Consider the following 17038-nt stretch of genomic DNA (forward strand, 5'->3'; position numbering starts at 1 on the left):
TTAAAGGGATTGTATCTTTTTAGCTTTTTTCTCTATTTGAATATAAGGAGCATTTTTTAAAATACATATTTATAGGTTTATTTTGTTGTCTGTAAATGGGGAGCAGTTTAAAGAGCCCTGGTCATCATCCTATAAAAGAAGCTGTCCGAGAAGCAGGATGATGGTGAACTAGAGGTCTCTTAGGATCTACTTTCTTTTTCCTCCCCGTGCACTATATAGATAGACATTTATTTTGAGTCTGATGATGTTCTTCAGTCGCAGCGCTCCGCAGATGGTAAAATAATAGAATATTATATTATCATACTTGGCCGTTCAGTTGTTGATAGCAGATGACTACATTGGATGTAATAGGAAGCAGCAGATGAAGGCAGGTGATGCTACTATTATCTCTAGATGGATCTTAGATTGTGATTTTCTAATTGTTTTAAGCGATCAGATAAAGACAGATCTCCTTGGTGCACAGAAACACTTGCAGCCCTCCAATATGACATCCAGATGGGCAATAAGCCTACAAAAAAACATGGGAAGCAATGCCAAAAACACAAGGAGTTCCTTTGGCAATGTACATCAGGAAAAAATGAAAATACAGTGTCTTCAGTAGGGGGAAAAAAAACACACATGCTTTCTTTATTCCACCATTGCAACGTTTTGACCACACAGTGTCTTCATGAAGCACTTGATAAAGACCCTGTGTGGTCAAAACGTTGCAATGGCGGAACAAAGAAAGGATATGTGTTTTTTCTGGATAAAAACCCTATGTGGTCGAAACATTGCAATGGCGGAATAAAGAAAGGATGTACGTTTTTTTTCACCTTCTTGAAGACACTGTCTTTTCATTTTTTCCAGATCTCCTTGGTGCATCAGTAGAATTGTTAGGAAGACTTGCAAGGAATGAATATAAAGGTTCAAAAAGTATTACAACAATAAGTCAGAAACTAGGGAGATGACTTATAACTGTGGAATAGCTGGTGGGCCTCTGAGACCTTTTTTTTAAGAGGTTGTCCACTACTTTTACATTGATGGCCTATCCTTAGGATAGGTCATCAATGCCTCATTGACTGGGGTCCGACACCCAGCACCCTCGCTGATCAGCTGTTCTAGGTGCTGCCGGCGACAGCCGGAAATGCTCAGTTCCGGAGCTGCTCCGTCTTCTGATAGCGGCCATGGCCGGGTACTGCACATCCATCTCCCATTCAAATCAAAAGGAGGTGGATGTGCAGTACCCAGCCACAGCCGCTATCAGAAGACGGGGCAGCTCCAGAACTGAGCATTTCCGGGCACCTGCTGCCGCCACCAGCACCAAGTACAGCTAATCTGCGAGGGTGTCGGGTGTCAGACTCCAGTCAATCAGATATTGATGACCTATCCTAAGGATAGACCATGAATATCAAAGAAGTATACAACCTCTTTAAGTTTACTACACCCCTTGAGTTGTACGGTCTTACACCAATACACCAGATTCCTCATGGTGAAGCATTCAGGCCATTTGTCTGTTGCTAATGTTTACAGTATAGGGCAGCAACGAAATAGGGCACATTTCTTCATCCATGTTCAAACGGACAAGTGGTGGAATTAAACATATTATAGCTCATATTAGGTGCTCATCTTATAAATCCACTTTCGATACATTAATTTGTACATTGTGCCAGAGCCTGATCATCGTACAATGATGCATTTACCCTTTGCTGTAGTCTTATGTAGCAGAGAGGCCTATGTCTCTCAGAACCAAGTGACCCAGTTACGTCTGCGACCTATTACTACTGCTAGATGCAGCCGAGACACGTGATCACACTGTGCAAACCATTCACACACAACTTTTGCATTTACCTTTCATTCCAGTGAAACTATGGGAGAAGATATTATTCATTTTTCCCTTTTATATCTGGATTTCCATCAGATATGATGCTAGGACCAGACAAGGCGGCCATCTTCTTAACTAGATACATGAGCATACCATAATAAATAGAATTCATTATTATTGATCATGGCGCTATTCGATCTACAGTAAGAGGTTAATTGCTTAGTCCACGTTAAGCCTTTCTGTATCTTATGGCATGATGTTATCACGTAATATACCGGTCTATAGTTACACACACGGATGTAGCAGTCACAACTATGCTGTAATGCGCAGCATGGACAGTAGCATCTGGTGCCTTTAAAGAACAAGAAACTGGGAACCGGTACAAGGTCTGAAGTGGTAGTACCTGATTTTTGTTTTTGTCTTTCTTTAAAGTCTTTGTGACGTGGAGGCAGCATGGTCATTGAAATATTGAAGTATTGTGGAGCCAGGATATCTGGTCGTCTACCAGCTACTAAGGCAAATCTGGTAAATAACCATTGATGCCATTTATAGGAAGGTTACTCATCTGTCTGCCCCTTCTATGTCTATACACATCACATAGTGTATCAGCTGTTCCTTAATTGTTTCTTTAAAGGAGTTAGCCAGCACTGCCCACTTCTGCCTCAGCCGATGACATTACGTTCCTACACACCAGCAGGGATGCTTTCACTATCGGTAAGTGTGGGGGGTCATTACGTCATCGGCATCCCTTCCCTCCAATGCCGAAGTAAGCAGTGGTGTCTAACCCCTTTAATGACACTATAAACATGTTTATGTTAATGGCTGACCATCATATATATATATATATATATATATATATATATGTATATATATATATATATATAGGAAGGAACAGAGAAAACTAAAGATGGACTTACACTTGTTCGGCCGAAAGCTATCTCAGTTGAGCAAAAAGATTCACAGGAATCTGGTTTAGCTTCCAGGTTGGTACTCCATGGTAGCCATACCAGAACTATGCAATCTTCCTTGGCTGGTACTAGAATGCCAACATCTTAGGTGCCTTGTGAAGCCATGATGTCATGTTCATGGTGTCATCATGACGTTGCGGAAGCCTAGTAATCAGAAGAGTCAACCAGCATGCCAGTAGAGGAAGTGGCATCTCTTCCCTTCAATGAGGAAGTGAACAGCACCATCTAACCATTTTAAATAATGGGACCATGATCCTTTTATGTTAATCGCTGTCCATATATATAGGAAAGAACAGAGAAAACTAAAGGTGGAATTACACTTGTTCACCAGAAACCTATCTCTCCGACATAGGTAAGCAAAAAGATTCACAGAAACCTAGTAATCAGAAGAGTCAATATATATAGGAAAGAACAGAGAAAACTAAAGATGAACTTACACTTGTTTGGCTGAAAGCTATCTCTCCGACAGAGTTGAGCAAAAAGATTCACAGGAACTTTGTCCAGCTTCCACTTTGGTCCTCCATGGTGGCCATACCAGAGCAGTGTTATCTTCCTCATCCAGCACAAGAATGCCAACATCCTAGGCCCCTTGTGAAGCCATGATGCCATGTTTATAGTATCATCATGGCATTGTGGAAGCCTAGTAATCAGAAGTCAATCACCATGCCGGTAGAGGATCTGGCATCTCTTCCCTCCAATGATGAAGTGAATGGCACCGACTAACCCCTTTATATAATGGGATCATGATCCTTTTCTGTTAATTGATGACCATATATATAGGAAAGAACAAAGAAAACTAAAGATAGACACACTTGTTTGGCTGAAAGCTATCTCTCTGACAGAGTTGAGCAAAAAGATTTTCAGTAAATTTGTCCAGTTTCTATGTTGGTTCTCCATGGCGGCCATACCACAGCAGTGTTATCTTCCTCGTCCGTCACTAGACTGCCAACATCCTAGGTGCCTTGTGAAGCCATGATGCCATGTTTATAGTGTCATCATGGCATTGCGGAAACCTAGTAATCAGAAGAGTCAACCGCCATGCCGGTAGAGGATGTGGCATCCTAGGCACCTTATGAAGCCATGATGTCATGTTCATGGCGTCGTCATGATGTTACATAAGCCTAGTAATCAGAAGAGTCAATATATATATAGGAAAGAACAGAAAAAAATAATGATGGTCTTACACTTGTTCAGCTGAAAGCTATTTCTCCAACAGAGTTTAGCAAAAAGATTCCCAGAAACCTTGTCCAGTTTCCACATTGGTACTCCATGGTGGCCATACCAGAGCAGTGTTATCTTCCTCATCCAGCATTAGAATGCCATCATCCTAGGCCCCTTGGGAAGCCATGATGCCATGTTTATAGTGTCATCATGGCATTGCGGAAGCCTAGTAATCAGAAGAGGTAACCACCATGCCGGTAGAGGATGTGGCATCTCTTCCCTCCAATGGTGAAGTGAACAGCACCGACTAACCCCTTTATATAATGGGATCATGATCCTTTTATGTTAATTGATGACCATATATATAGGAAAGAACTAAGAAAACTAAAGATAGACACACTTGTTTGGCCGAAAGCTATCTCTCCGACAGAGTTGAGCAAAACGATTTTCAGTAAACTTGTCCAGTTTCTATGTTGGTTCTCCATGGCGGCCATACCATGGCAGTGTTATCTTCCTCGTCCGGCACTAGAATGCCAACATCCTAGGCGCCTTATGAAGCCATGATGTCATGTTCATGGCGTCGTCATGGTGTTGCCTAAGCCTAGTAATCAGAAGTCAATATATATAGGAAAGAACAGAGAAAACTAAAGATGGACTTCATAGAATCATAGAATGGTAGAGTTGGGAGGGACCTCAAGGGCCATCGGGTCCAACCCCCTGCGAGTGCAAGCTTTCCTAAATCATCCCAGCTATATGTTTATCCAGTTTCCGATTACACTTGTTCGGCTGAAAGCTATCTCTTCAATAGAGTTGAGTAAAAAGATTTTCAGTAAACTTGTCTAGTTTCCATGTTGCTACTCCATGGCGGCCATACCAGGGCAGTGTTATCTTCCTCATCCAGCACTAGAATGCCAAAATCCTAGGCACCTTGTGAAGCCATGATCCCTTGTTCATGGTGTCATCATAGTGTTGCGGAAACCTATTAATCAAAAGTCAACCAGCATGCTGGTAGAGGAAGTGGACTGCCGGCTGGGGTACCTACCTGCAAATCGTTTTGCTCAACTCTCCTCCCAACACCACCATTTCCTTGCACACTTCACTCGGCTAAGAATACATGCATTCTTAGTAGGAAAAGAAAAAAAAGCCACGCCACAAGCTTCTGGCCCCGAGGATCAAGAAGTTGCCTTATCCTTATTTCCCCAAATATCTCCCATTTGTGAGGAGTTGGGAAGCCTCTATACACATTGTATGGACATCTGGTCTCGTCCAAATCAAACGTTGGCGAGTTCGGATGACAATGATCTAATGTCTAATATATATGATATAAGGTCAGCTTATTTCATATGAAACGGGAGAACTAGATTGACCGATAGCTGGGTCTTTCCACAGATCTTATGACGATCAATGCAAGGGGTTAAATACAGAGACGCAAATATTTGTTTGCAAATAGATGTAGGATTATTACATTTACAGAGAAGTTATAGGGAGCATTTATGCACAGTAGTAAGAGGAATTATATTTGCGGATTATGTAGCATAATAAGAGGATTATAGAGAGACGTTTAAATTGAGTAATAGGTTATAAAGAGCAGAGTATGAAACAATAGGATGAATTATATAACATCATGCATGGATTATAATTGGTAGAAACCAATTTTGTGTTTTCGTGCCATTTTGTTAATATATTTAGATTTTGTATTCTCATTTTTACTACAACCTCCCTCATTATTAATGCGCCTCAGATATTTATTTTATATTTTATCCATTGGGGCTTCAGGGAGAGTTTTCCAAAAAATTTTTTAGACTTATTGAAAATGAGTCAGAATGTGTATAACTGTCTGAAATTGTTATTATTCATGTATTTATTATTTGCTTTCTTATTTATTTTATTACTATGCTGAAATAAGGTGGTCCTAAAAGCCTGGCTTGGCAGCGTCTGTCCAATATGTATCGTTCTAAATCTTTAAGATGTGGCTGCAAAACCTCAGTTGGAGGAGTGTTGAAACAAAAAGGCAACAGTCCCACCTCAAAACCTGGGGGGAGAAAATAGGATTTTTTTTTTCCAACGACAATTTAATTTCTAATTAAAGAAAAGTCTTTTTTTTATTTTATTTTATTTTTTTGTTCTTTTTTTAATAAAAAAAAAATAACAAAAAACTCAGATATAAATAAATGTAAATATGTAACTGACGTCCTGAGGAGAAGATGGATATGGTGAATTATTTCATTACGGGATCTTGGGATATAACATGATTGTTATTTCTTTATTTTTTGTCTCCGCTAAACACTGTGACATCCAAACAAGAGATGAGTTTAAAAGTTGCTTGTGATGTGTATATCTGTCATGGAATAGCAATGTCCTTGGGAGAGAGAATATGCAAGGGAGAGAGAGAGTATGCAAGCAGAAGAATGGGACAGAATGAATGAGAGACTGGTGCCGGAGGAGGTTTCTGATACTTGAATTGTGCTTATCCATTGTAACAATGCAAAATGAGAACTGATTTTGTACCCCGGATTCTTTTTGTGTCACTAAGGTATATATATATATACTCCTACGGTATTGTGCCAGGTACATGAAGCATAATAAAAAGAAGCAACAAACTCTAACATATTAAGGTAAGTGGCCAAACACTTAAAGGGGCATTACATTTTGGGCTGTTCCAAAGACAAAAAAAAAAATGACATTTTGCGCTAAAATTTGTTCCACAAGTTGTGATAAATCTGTTGGACTGATGGATGCCTCGTCCCTTCCCGGTAAAAGGGTTTATCCAGGAATGTATCATCAGAAAATGACTCAGGTTTTTGTGCTAAATGTATTATTTTATTTAATTTTGAAATGTTTATATCACAATCTGTGTTGAAAAAAAAATTAAATCTGGGGCTAGTTTAAAAGTATACCTTACCTTACAGAAGACATTTCAGATGTCTCATTATCATCGCAGGCAGGATTACAATGTCAGGAAACATCTCTATTCACATCTACCATTTTGACTAAAGGGCACTTTACACGCTGCGATATCGCTAGCGAGCGTACCCGCCTCCGTCGGTTGAGCGACACGGGCAAATCGCTGCCCGAGGCGCACAACATCGCTAACACCTGTCACACGGATTAAAGGGTGCTTTACACGCTGCGACATCGCTACCAATATATCGTCGGGGTCACGTCGTTAGTGACGCACATCCGGCGCCGGTAGCGACATCGCAGAGTGTGACAGCAAGGAGCGACGATCAACGATCGAAAACTTGTTCAAAATCGTTGCTCGTTGACACGTCGTTCATTTCCTTAATACCGTTGCTGCTACAGGGACGATGTTGTTTGTCGTTCCTGCAGCATCACACATCAGTATGTGTGACACCGCAGGAACGACAAACATCTCCTTACCTGCGTCCACCGGCAATGAGGAAGGAAGGGGGTGGGCGGCATGTTCCGGCCGCTCATCTCTGCCCCTCCGCTTCTATTGGCCGGCCGCTTAGTGACGCCGCAGTGGCGTCGCTATGACGCCGAACGCACCTCCCCCTTGAAGGAGGAATTGTTCGGCGGTCACAGCGACGTCGCTGACAAGGTATGTGCGTGTGACGCTGCCGTAGCGATAATGTTCGCTACAGAAGCGAGCACGAAATGTTGCACGAACGACGGGAGCGGGTGCTATCACGCACGACATTGCTAGCAATCGCTGTGACCGGGGAACCACCTCCTTTCTAAGGGGGCGGTTCGTTCGCCGTCATAGCGACGTCACTCAGTGGCCGCCCAATAGCAGAGGAGGGGCGGAGATGAGCGGGCCAAAATTCCCGCCCACCTTCTTCGTTCCTCATTGCCGGCAGGACGCAGGTAAGGAGAGGTTCCTCGTTCCTACGGTGTCACACATTGCGATGTGTGCTGCCGCAGTAATGACAAACAACCTCGCTACTCACCTGTCAACGATTTTTGGTGTTGGAGCGACCTCTCCAATACCAACGATTTTTACCTCTTTTGCGATCGTTTTAGGTCGCTCAGAGGGGTTACACGTAGTGATGTCGCTAACAACGCCAGACATGTGTCACAAACACCATGACCCCGACGATATATCATTAGCGATGTTTCAGCGTGTAAAGCCCCCTTAAGTGATGGATTGTGCTCCCGACTTCCCCTTCCCCTCACAATGATCTTTTCCTCACTTTCAATAGATGTTCCAATACAATAGATCTGGGTAGAGATATGCGGGCGTCACACGAGACGATCTATCGTGCAATATGTCGTCGGGGTCACGGTTTTCGTGACGCATATTCGGCATCATTTACGACGTTGTCCCGTGTGACACCTTCGAGCGACGCAGAACGTTCGCAAATCGTGTATCGTTGACACGTCGCTCATTTTTAAAAAGTCGTTTAATTTTCTTTGCGCCAGTTGTTCATCGTACCCGGGGCAGCACACATCGCTCCATGTGACACCCCAGGAACGATGAACACGGCTTACCTGCGTCCCGCGGCTTCCGCCGGCTATGCGGAAGGAAGGAGGTGGGCGGGATGTTTACGTCCCGCTCATCTCCGTCCCTCCGCTTCTATTGGCCGGCCGCTGTGTGATGTCGCTGTGACGCCGAACGTCCCTCCCCCTTCAGGAAGTGGATGTTTGCCACCCACAGCGACGTCGCTCAGCAGGTAAGTGCGTGTGATGGCGGTTTAACGACTTTGTGCGCCATGGGCAACTAATTGTCCGTGATGCACAAACGACGGGGGCGGATACGATCGCTCGTGCGATCGCACGATAGATCGTATCGTGTGACGCCCGCAATAGTCTATTGCTGCTAATGTGCATATGTATTTCCTGAAAGCATTGGAAGTATGAGTCTTGTTGCCATTTTGAAAATGTCAAGATTTTTTTTTAATACAGATTGTGATATGAAAAAAATACATTTCACTTTCAATAGATGTTCCAATACAATTGATATGGTCAGAGATAGTCTATTGCTGCTAATGTGCATGTATATTTCCTGAAAGAATTTGAAGGTCTGAGGCCAGTATGAAAACTGCAAGATTTTTTTTTTTTAATGCAGATTGTGATATGAAAAAAAATACGTTTCACTTTCAATAGATGCTTTATTACAAAAAATAAGGTCAGGGGTCAGTCTATTGCTGCTAATATGCATGTGTATTTCCTGAAAGAATTAGAAGTATGAGTGTTGTGGTAAGTGACCAGTGTAAAAATTGCAAGATTTTATTAATACAGATTGTGATATGGTAAACAAAATACATTTCACTTTCAATAGATATTGTGATACAAAAGGTACGGTCAAAGTTAGTCTATTGCTGCTAATGTGCATGTGTATTTTCTGAAAGAATTGGAAGTATGAGTCTTGTGGCAAGTGACCAATGTGAAAATTGCAAGACTTTTTTAATACAGATTGCGATATGGAAAACAAAATACATTTCACTTTCAATAGATGCCTCAATACAAAAGATAGGGTCAGGGGGTCAGTCTATTGCTGCTAATGTGCATGTGTATTTTCTGAAAGAATTGGAAGTATGAGTCTTGTAGCAAGTGGTCAGTATGAAACTGCAGTTTGTTTTTAATACAGATTGTGATATGAAAAGAAAAAAAAATACATTTCACTTTCAACAGATACTTCAATACAAAAGATAGGGTTGAGGTCTGTCTATTGCTGCTAATGTGCATGTGCATTTTCTCAAAGAATTGGAAGTATGCGTCTTGTGGCAAGTGGTCAGTATAAAAATTGCAAGAAAAAAATACATTTCACTTTCAATAGATGCTTCAATACAAAAGATAGGGTTAGGGTCAATCTATTGCTGCTAATGTGTATGTGTATTTGCTGAAAGAATAGGAAGTATGAGTCTTGTGGTAAGCAGCCAGTGTGAAAAATGTAAGAGTCTTTTTAAAATACAGAGTATGATATGAACAACAGAGTACATTTCACTTTTAATAGATACTTCAATAGAAAACATAGGGTCGGGGTCAGTCTATTGCTGCTAATGTGCATGTGTATTTCCTGAAAGAACTGGAAGTATAAAACATTATTAAAAGAGGACCTTTCACCAGGTGTAGCACGCTAAACTGACCATATCATAAAATAGTGGCCTAATAAAAGTTAGTTTTTATTTTAATTGTCCTCAGAGAGGAATCTCTGCTAATACCCACTTGGTTGAAGAAGAAATTAGAATCTAAACTTTACAAGCTAAAATCTCTGCAACAGAGAAGAGAACTGTAAACATAAAAACTGTTATATTCAGCTCTGCATCTGCTACTCCATTAGTTTTACATTCTCAAACTGGTGACTGGTCCTCCTTATACAGTAGGTCATTTTCTGATGATACATTCCCTTTTATATTGATGTCCTATACACTGATTAGCTGATCAAAGTGGCTTGGCAACCAAATTGGCAAAGTGTTATACATTGTGCAGTGCCCATGTGCGATACTGCAGGCTCCCTCCCATTCACTTGTATGAAAAAGAGCTTGCGGTACCATTCACCTCCATGACACAATAACGCATGACACTTCTGCTGCACCATTCACCATCAGATTGTGGCGTCTGACTCCCTGCAACCCCACCGATTAGCTGGATCGGTGAGTTGCCAGGAGTCGGACCGCCACAATCTGATCATGGGTTGAAAAAAAAGACACAAGTCCATCAAGTTCCACCTTTTTTGACCACTTTTTTTTATCAAAACAATATTTATAACCCACAATGCCATTGGTTGTTAAAAAAGTCTTCAGCCCTTTTCTGATCTAGTTATCTGCCATTACTAGCTCTTGTGGTCGGCATTCCACAGTGTGACTGCTCTAACTGTAAAGAACCCTTTCCTATTTAGCTGCCGGAATTGCCTTTCCTCCACTTAATAAATGTCCCCTGGTTCATTTAAGTCTTTAGAAGGGATAAGTCATGTGCCCGTCCTATGTATTGGCCACATATATTTCTACGTATAGATGAAATGTCCTCTGAGTGTCTCTCTCCTAAGCTAATCAAATCTAAACTCTCATCACAAATGATAATCTAGTTGCTCGCCTTTGAACCGACTCTTTAAAATTGCTTATCTGAAAGATTTGTAAGAAACAGTAAATTCCTGAAAATCCACCCGCTTCTTTTGCCACTTTTCAAAAAAAGGCAAATATTCCAAGAAAAATGGGTAAAATCTGTTATGTTCCTCCTTAGTATGTCTTCTAATGAGCCAACCAGATTTTATAAAGTGTGAAATGAAACTATAAAAGTTCTTGTTGGTGACAACAGAGATGTGAAGATCATGAAAACTACGATAAACTGATACACAAAGTATAGCAGGACATTGTATTGGCTTCCATTACACAGTGAGTAAGCTTTTTGGTTTTTGGGGTTTTTTTTTTTTTTTGCTAACACCCTAAGAGCCCTTCAAATTCTAATTCTTCTTTTGTACTGATAGGTCAACAAGGTCAGCCCTTATAGGATAAATATTTCTGGACAATGAAGGCAATCCAGGTTTCTTCCTATCTAACCCTGAACACTGGAAGCAAAAATCGAACTGATATACATAAACTATTATTCTCATCCCAAACAATTTTTTTTTACTCCTGACCTTATCATTTCTTCTCCTAACTATTCTCTATTATTGGATATGTGCAGACTGTGTAAGACTGGGGTGGCAGGGGACCACCAGTAACACCGATTCTGGGGGCCCATTGATCAACTTCATGCAAATATTACATTCACAAATTTACCTATGCTTCTATATATACTGGGTAGTTTGTAAAATGAATGCTGAGATGCTTCCTTAGGCCTAAGACAGACGGCATGAAAATTGGACCGAGTGGAGTGCGATAAAACATCGCATTCCACTCGGACCAATATTAGCCTGTGTGTTAGCGCACATGAGCGATTATTTTCTCGACCCCAACTGGACGGAGAAAACAATCGCGGCATGCTGTGATTGTAATGCAAGACTCTTTCTCTCACACCCATTCAAGTGTATGGGGCGGGAGAAAGATCGCACTGCACTCGCATTACACCGGTGTACCGCAAGTGCAGGGCGAGAATGGCAATAGCCGGCAATGGAGGAGAGAGGGAGATAAATCCCTCCCTCTCCTCCTCCGTGCTGGCCCACCCCTCCGCAGCACTGGCCCGCCCCTCCTCAGTGCCGGCCCGTCCCCCGCAGCTGAGGTCCGATCACATGATCGGACCTCAGTCGCAGGGACACTCGCATGACACTCGGCTCTGCTGTACTGCCAGCATGAGCCTAGTGTCATGCGAGGATTGCACCAGTGCCCCGTGTGGCCCCGGCCTTTGTCTGTACATAGTGAAACAAGTGCCAACAACTGATCAGGTCTGGGGGTAATTGATATACTACTGCTAAGGGGCCCACCAGAGGGTTCTCCAGTTCCCCTGTGGGCCAGTTCAAACCTGTGTGCAGATAACTTTTGTAGCCTGTACCATTTATTGTCAATTTTGTTTATCAATATTTGGCCTGATAATATCTGAAAAGAGATTGTCCACTACTTCTACATTGATGGCAGATCCTTAGGAGAAGTCATCAATGTCTGATCGGTTGGGGACCGACACCCGGCACCTCCGGCAATCAGCTGTTCTCAATGCAGGCGGTAGGAGGCAGATGGAAATGCTCAGCTTCGGAGTGCCCCATCTTCTGATAGTGGCCTTGGACAGGTACTGCATATCTGAATCCTATTGATTTGAATGGTAGGCAGATGTGCAGTACCCGACCGCAACCAGTATCAGAACACGGAGCAGCACCGGAACTGAGCATTTCTGGCTGCCTGCCTGGTCAGAGGGGGTGCCGGTTGTCAGACCCCGGCCGATCAGACATTGATGACTTATCATAAGGACCAGCCATCAATGTTGAAGTAGTGGACAACCCCTTTAAAGAAACCAGTGGATCATCTGCTACAAATAACTAAACCACAATCTTGTATCTATCGGATACTCCGCCACTTGCACTGTTCGATTGGCCACATTTTCATAAAGATCTCAGGTTGATGTGCAAAATGCCTTCAGTAATATTTTCAAATTAGGAGAGAAAAGGGTTAATAAACCGCGCTGCCGAAGAAAGGAGGATCCATGTAGAAGGAATTATTTTGTCTACACGTTTCAAAGCCGTATGGCTTCTTCCTCAGGACAAAATCATAGACATATATGATTTGTCCTGAGGAAGAAGCCATAAGGCTTTGAAACGCATAGACAAATAAAATCATTCCTTCTACATGGATCCTCCTTTCTACTGCAGCGCGGTCTATTAACCCTTATTTCTCCATATTTGAACTACATCTCCACGTGTGTTCTGCTGCAGCCGTATTTACGCCATTACAGTGGTTGTGACTCTCACACCCACACCAGGTGAGTCTACCTGTACAGCACCTCTGCTAACACTGTTTTAGGATAAGACCCTATTTGTGCTTACTGTCTCTTCCTGCACTTTTAACCATTCAGACATATCTTCACAGAGGGATTTATATTAGAAGCTATCATCTACCAGGAATTGGATACAATGGATACTTTTATATTTTCTCAATGTAGTACTCAGCATCCATAAGATTTAGTTAAGCTGCTACATATGGAGCAAACCTTCTGTGTGCACAAAGACCAGTCCACCATAGCCACACAACTGACTATGCGATTCACTAACGCTATTAATACAAAAACCATAAATATAGCTACAACATCTTGTAACTATATAGATTAACAGTGTATAATAATGGAACGTGGAATACTAAAGATAGGTCACCTTCATTTAAAGGGTCTGTTTAGCAGATTTTAAGGATATGGCCCCTTGTAATCTGTAATGCTACTCTGCTGGTGTCCCAATCTCTGTTGATCGGCTGCAGCAATGATATTACATCAACAGTGCTGCAGTCAATCATTGAACTCTGCGACTCCTGCCATCTACATCACCACTGAGTTCAGTGATTTGCAGCAGCGCTATTGATGTGTCTGTCTATCTACAGAGAAAGTAGCAGCAGTGAAGAGGCATCACTGGACCCAGGGAGGATTAGTAAACCATAGTTTGTTAATTTTCAAATCATTGACCCTTTGGACTAAAAATAGGGAGAGGGGATAACGGTTTTAAAGGGGGTGTCTAAACTTCATTCTTCAGGCATGCACCAATCTACTTCTCGGCTATCTGCTTGTTGGGGGGTCACTCCTGATGACTGACAGTTTGGACCAGCACTTTCCAATGCTTTTAGCCAGATTAGAGCCATCTTTACCTCTACAGGATTGGAGGAGTCCAGGGGCTCTGAAGGTGGTCGGATCCATTTTTGACTAGGTTCTCATTAGTACAGTGCTCTCCATTGAGGTCTATGTTGGGGTTTCTGTATTATGATGAGAACTCTGACAGTCATTCACTTGAATGAAGTAGATGGAGTCAAGGTGGACACATGATTAAGGACTCTTTTGTTTTAATGCGGTAGTCCGAAACGCGTAAAGTTTCCATGGAGTAACACTTCCTTTTGGTTTCACGGATGGAACTTTTTAATATTCATAAATAAAGTTTGGATGATTTTATCTTAGAAGAGGTTGTGCCGGATCTTTTTCCTTCCTCTACTACCTCAAAGTGGACACAGTCTGGCCTCCGTCCTGGCAGAATTTGTCTTTTTAAGACTTGCACCAAAATGTGATTTGCCATATTTTTGTGCATGTTTGAAATAAATGAATATTGCCAGGAAGGAAGCCAGACAGTGTCCACTTTGATGACCACTTCATTCAATTGATTTACTCCATCCGGGCTCTGTCATGGTCAGACTGCAGTTTTGTGGGGATGCTGACGGAAACCCCGATGCTCTCACCGGAGAGCATTTATGAATGTGAACCTAACCTTATAATGTATGCAATTTGAGTGAATTCTGGTGACAGATCTGACTTAAGCTCAGTCCCAATGGTTCTGAATAAAGGAGGCATAGGTACCATTGTTTGCGCATTGTCTTCCTGGGAGACTATCAGGTTTATAAGAGTGCTGTGTTGCAGATCTGTATAAAATGGATCAGTAATGTAGCCATGTATGTGGAAAATCTTTAAATATAATATATAGTAAGATATACAACTTATATAATTAACAAGGTGCCATGATCTCCAGATATCATTGTTGGTCCTAGAAGCTCTACTCCTGGGTTGTCTTCAGTAGAGGAGGGCATAACTTGTGATGTCTGTGACAGCCTGGTTGACTGGCTCATTCTAACAGTCTAGCCCCTTTGTTACGCTGGGCAAGCACTGTATTAGTGGGTCCACTGGACCAAAGGTACCGTTCATTTGCCTGGGGGAGCGAACTGGACCGGCTTCCGAGTCTTCTCTACTGCCAACAGAAGTGGCAGCAGGTACACACGCTGGTAATCAGCCAGCAGAGGGCAGACCCTAGCAGGTCAGCAGTACCCCGGCTTCTGGCGCCATGGACACAGTACAGTCTTTAGTTAGAAAAAGAAGCACCAGGCAGAGTAGCGGATCCATCTGGAATGGATGGATGATACGGCAGCAGAGACCGGCGCAGGTACTTGCAGTGGAGAGTATCATGTTAGCTGGCCGGCGTAAATGGTAGCTGCAGCAGCACATCAGCAAACTGGAACAGCCCTGAAATATAAACCACTGTCAGCAGCACCAAACAGCACAATATCAGCAGCACCACTATAGGACCTGACAACAAGCAATGTGACTAACTCATTTCAAAGGCACTTCCCTTAAGGGGAAGTGCCTTAAATACCTGCAGCTTCTCAGCTGACCTGAGAGGTACTTCCGGGTTAGTGTGCGCTGACCCTTTAAGAAAAAGAGCGTGGCCTCACGCCCACACTTCGCGAAGAACCCAAAAGGCTCTGGAAGGCAGCAGAATGGAGCAGGGATGGGACGGCCACAGCAGGAGGTCCAGACAGGTGAGGGAGCCAATGTCCTCGCCGGGGGAGTAGGGCAGGACAGTGCGGGGACATCAGCATGGGCGTTACACCCTTTCTCTGTGACAGCAGATATGTGCAAGAAGGGGGCTGGCTTAGCTATTAAACTGACGCAATAATCCAGGCCCCTTCACCTACAGCTCTTGTCACGCGTCAACACAGAAAACGTTTTCCTATGTTGAACACAAGCTAGATTTGGAGCTGCCATAGGACTTTTGTCAACTGAAATGTACGAGTAAGGTGTATATCCTGCTATTTTGCATACATTTAAATGGATAGCCATGGATGGCTGAGATGGGAATACCTGTCTATATGCGATATGCCAGCTATGTTTTTTTGTAACTCTTATTCACTTATATGGAACATACAGTAACAATTTAGCAAAACCAAATCCAAAGGTTCAATATCCCAGCAGCCTCTTACTGGAATAAGACTGTCCTTTTAAAGACAATTTTATCAAACTAGGTAAACCCCTTTCATGGCAAAGTATCTCAGTAGAGTTAAATAATGGGTAACTGAAATAGCATTAACCTTTAAAGGTGTTTTTCAGGCTGAAAACAAAAGTCTGCAGTCACTCTGTGACTGCTGAATCATGACAGTGTGCAATGCACACACTGCAACAATATCCCTGTATTTGTAGTGTGAGTGGGCGGTCATGTGACTGCATATAAAACAATTTACATACTTTAGATCACATGCCAACTAGTAGATGGCAACTAGTTGGCTTGTGACTGCAAGTATGCAAATCACATACATGTGGTCACATGATCACCCACAAGCACTGCAAACGGTAAATGTATCAGTGTGCGCAATGCACACTCTCAGGATCCTTCAGTCTTCTTTAATGAAGATATATGAGGCTCTGCTACAGGAAAGACAGTGGTGGATCTGCACCAACTAAATTTCTCGACTTGTATCTGGTTGAGATGGCTCAGAAGACGACATATCTCTGTCTGACGAGTCCCTTTTAACAGAAAACATTTGCCTGTTGCAAGCTTTATGTTCTGTACTACTGCCATGTTGTGTGTGTTTCCCATTACTCTATATATATAAGTTTGTGTGTTGAAGAATGATTGGGTAGTCATGGAATTATGGTCTCCCTTTGATAAAAGAGGTGGAATGGCAGCGTTGTTACTGTCCATTATCAAGATCACAGCCAGTGAATTGTGCATGCTGCTTTTTGTTATTGCCGGAAAGAGGATTTCAACCCTGACTTTATAGAAGACCTGTCAAATTTACTGACATGCCTATTTTAGTAAATA

This window comes from Anomaloglossus baeobatrachus, chromosome 8 (assembly GCF_048569485.1).
Source record: "Anomaloglossus baeobatrachus isolate aAnoBae1 chromosome 8, aAnoBae1.hap1, whole genome shotgun sequence".
Lineage (NCBI taxonomy): Eukaryota > Metazoa > Chordata > Amphibia > Anura > Aromobatidae > Anomaloglossus > Anomaloglossus baeobatrachus.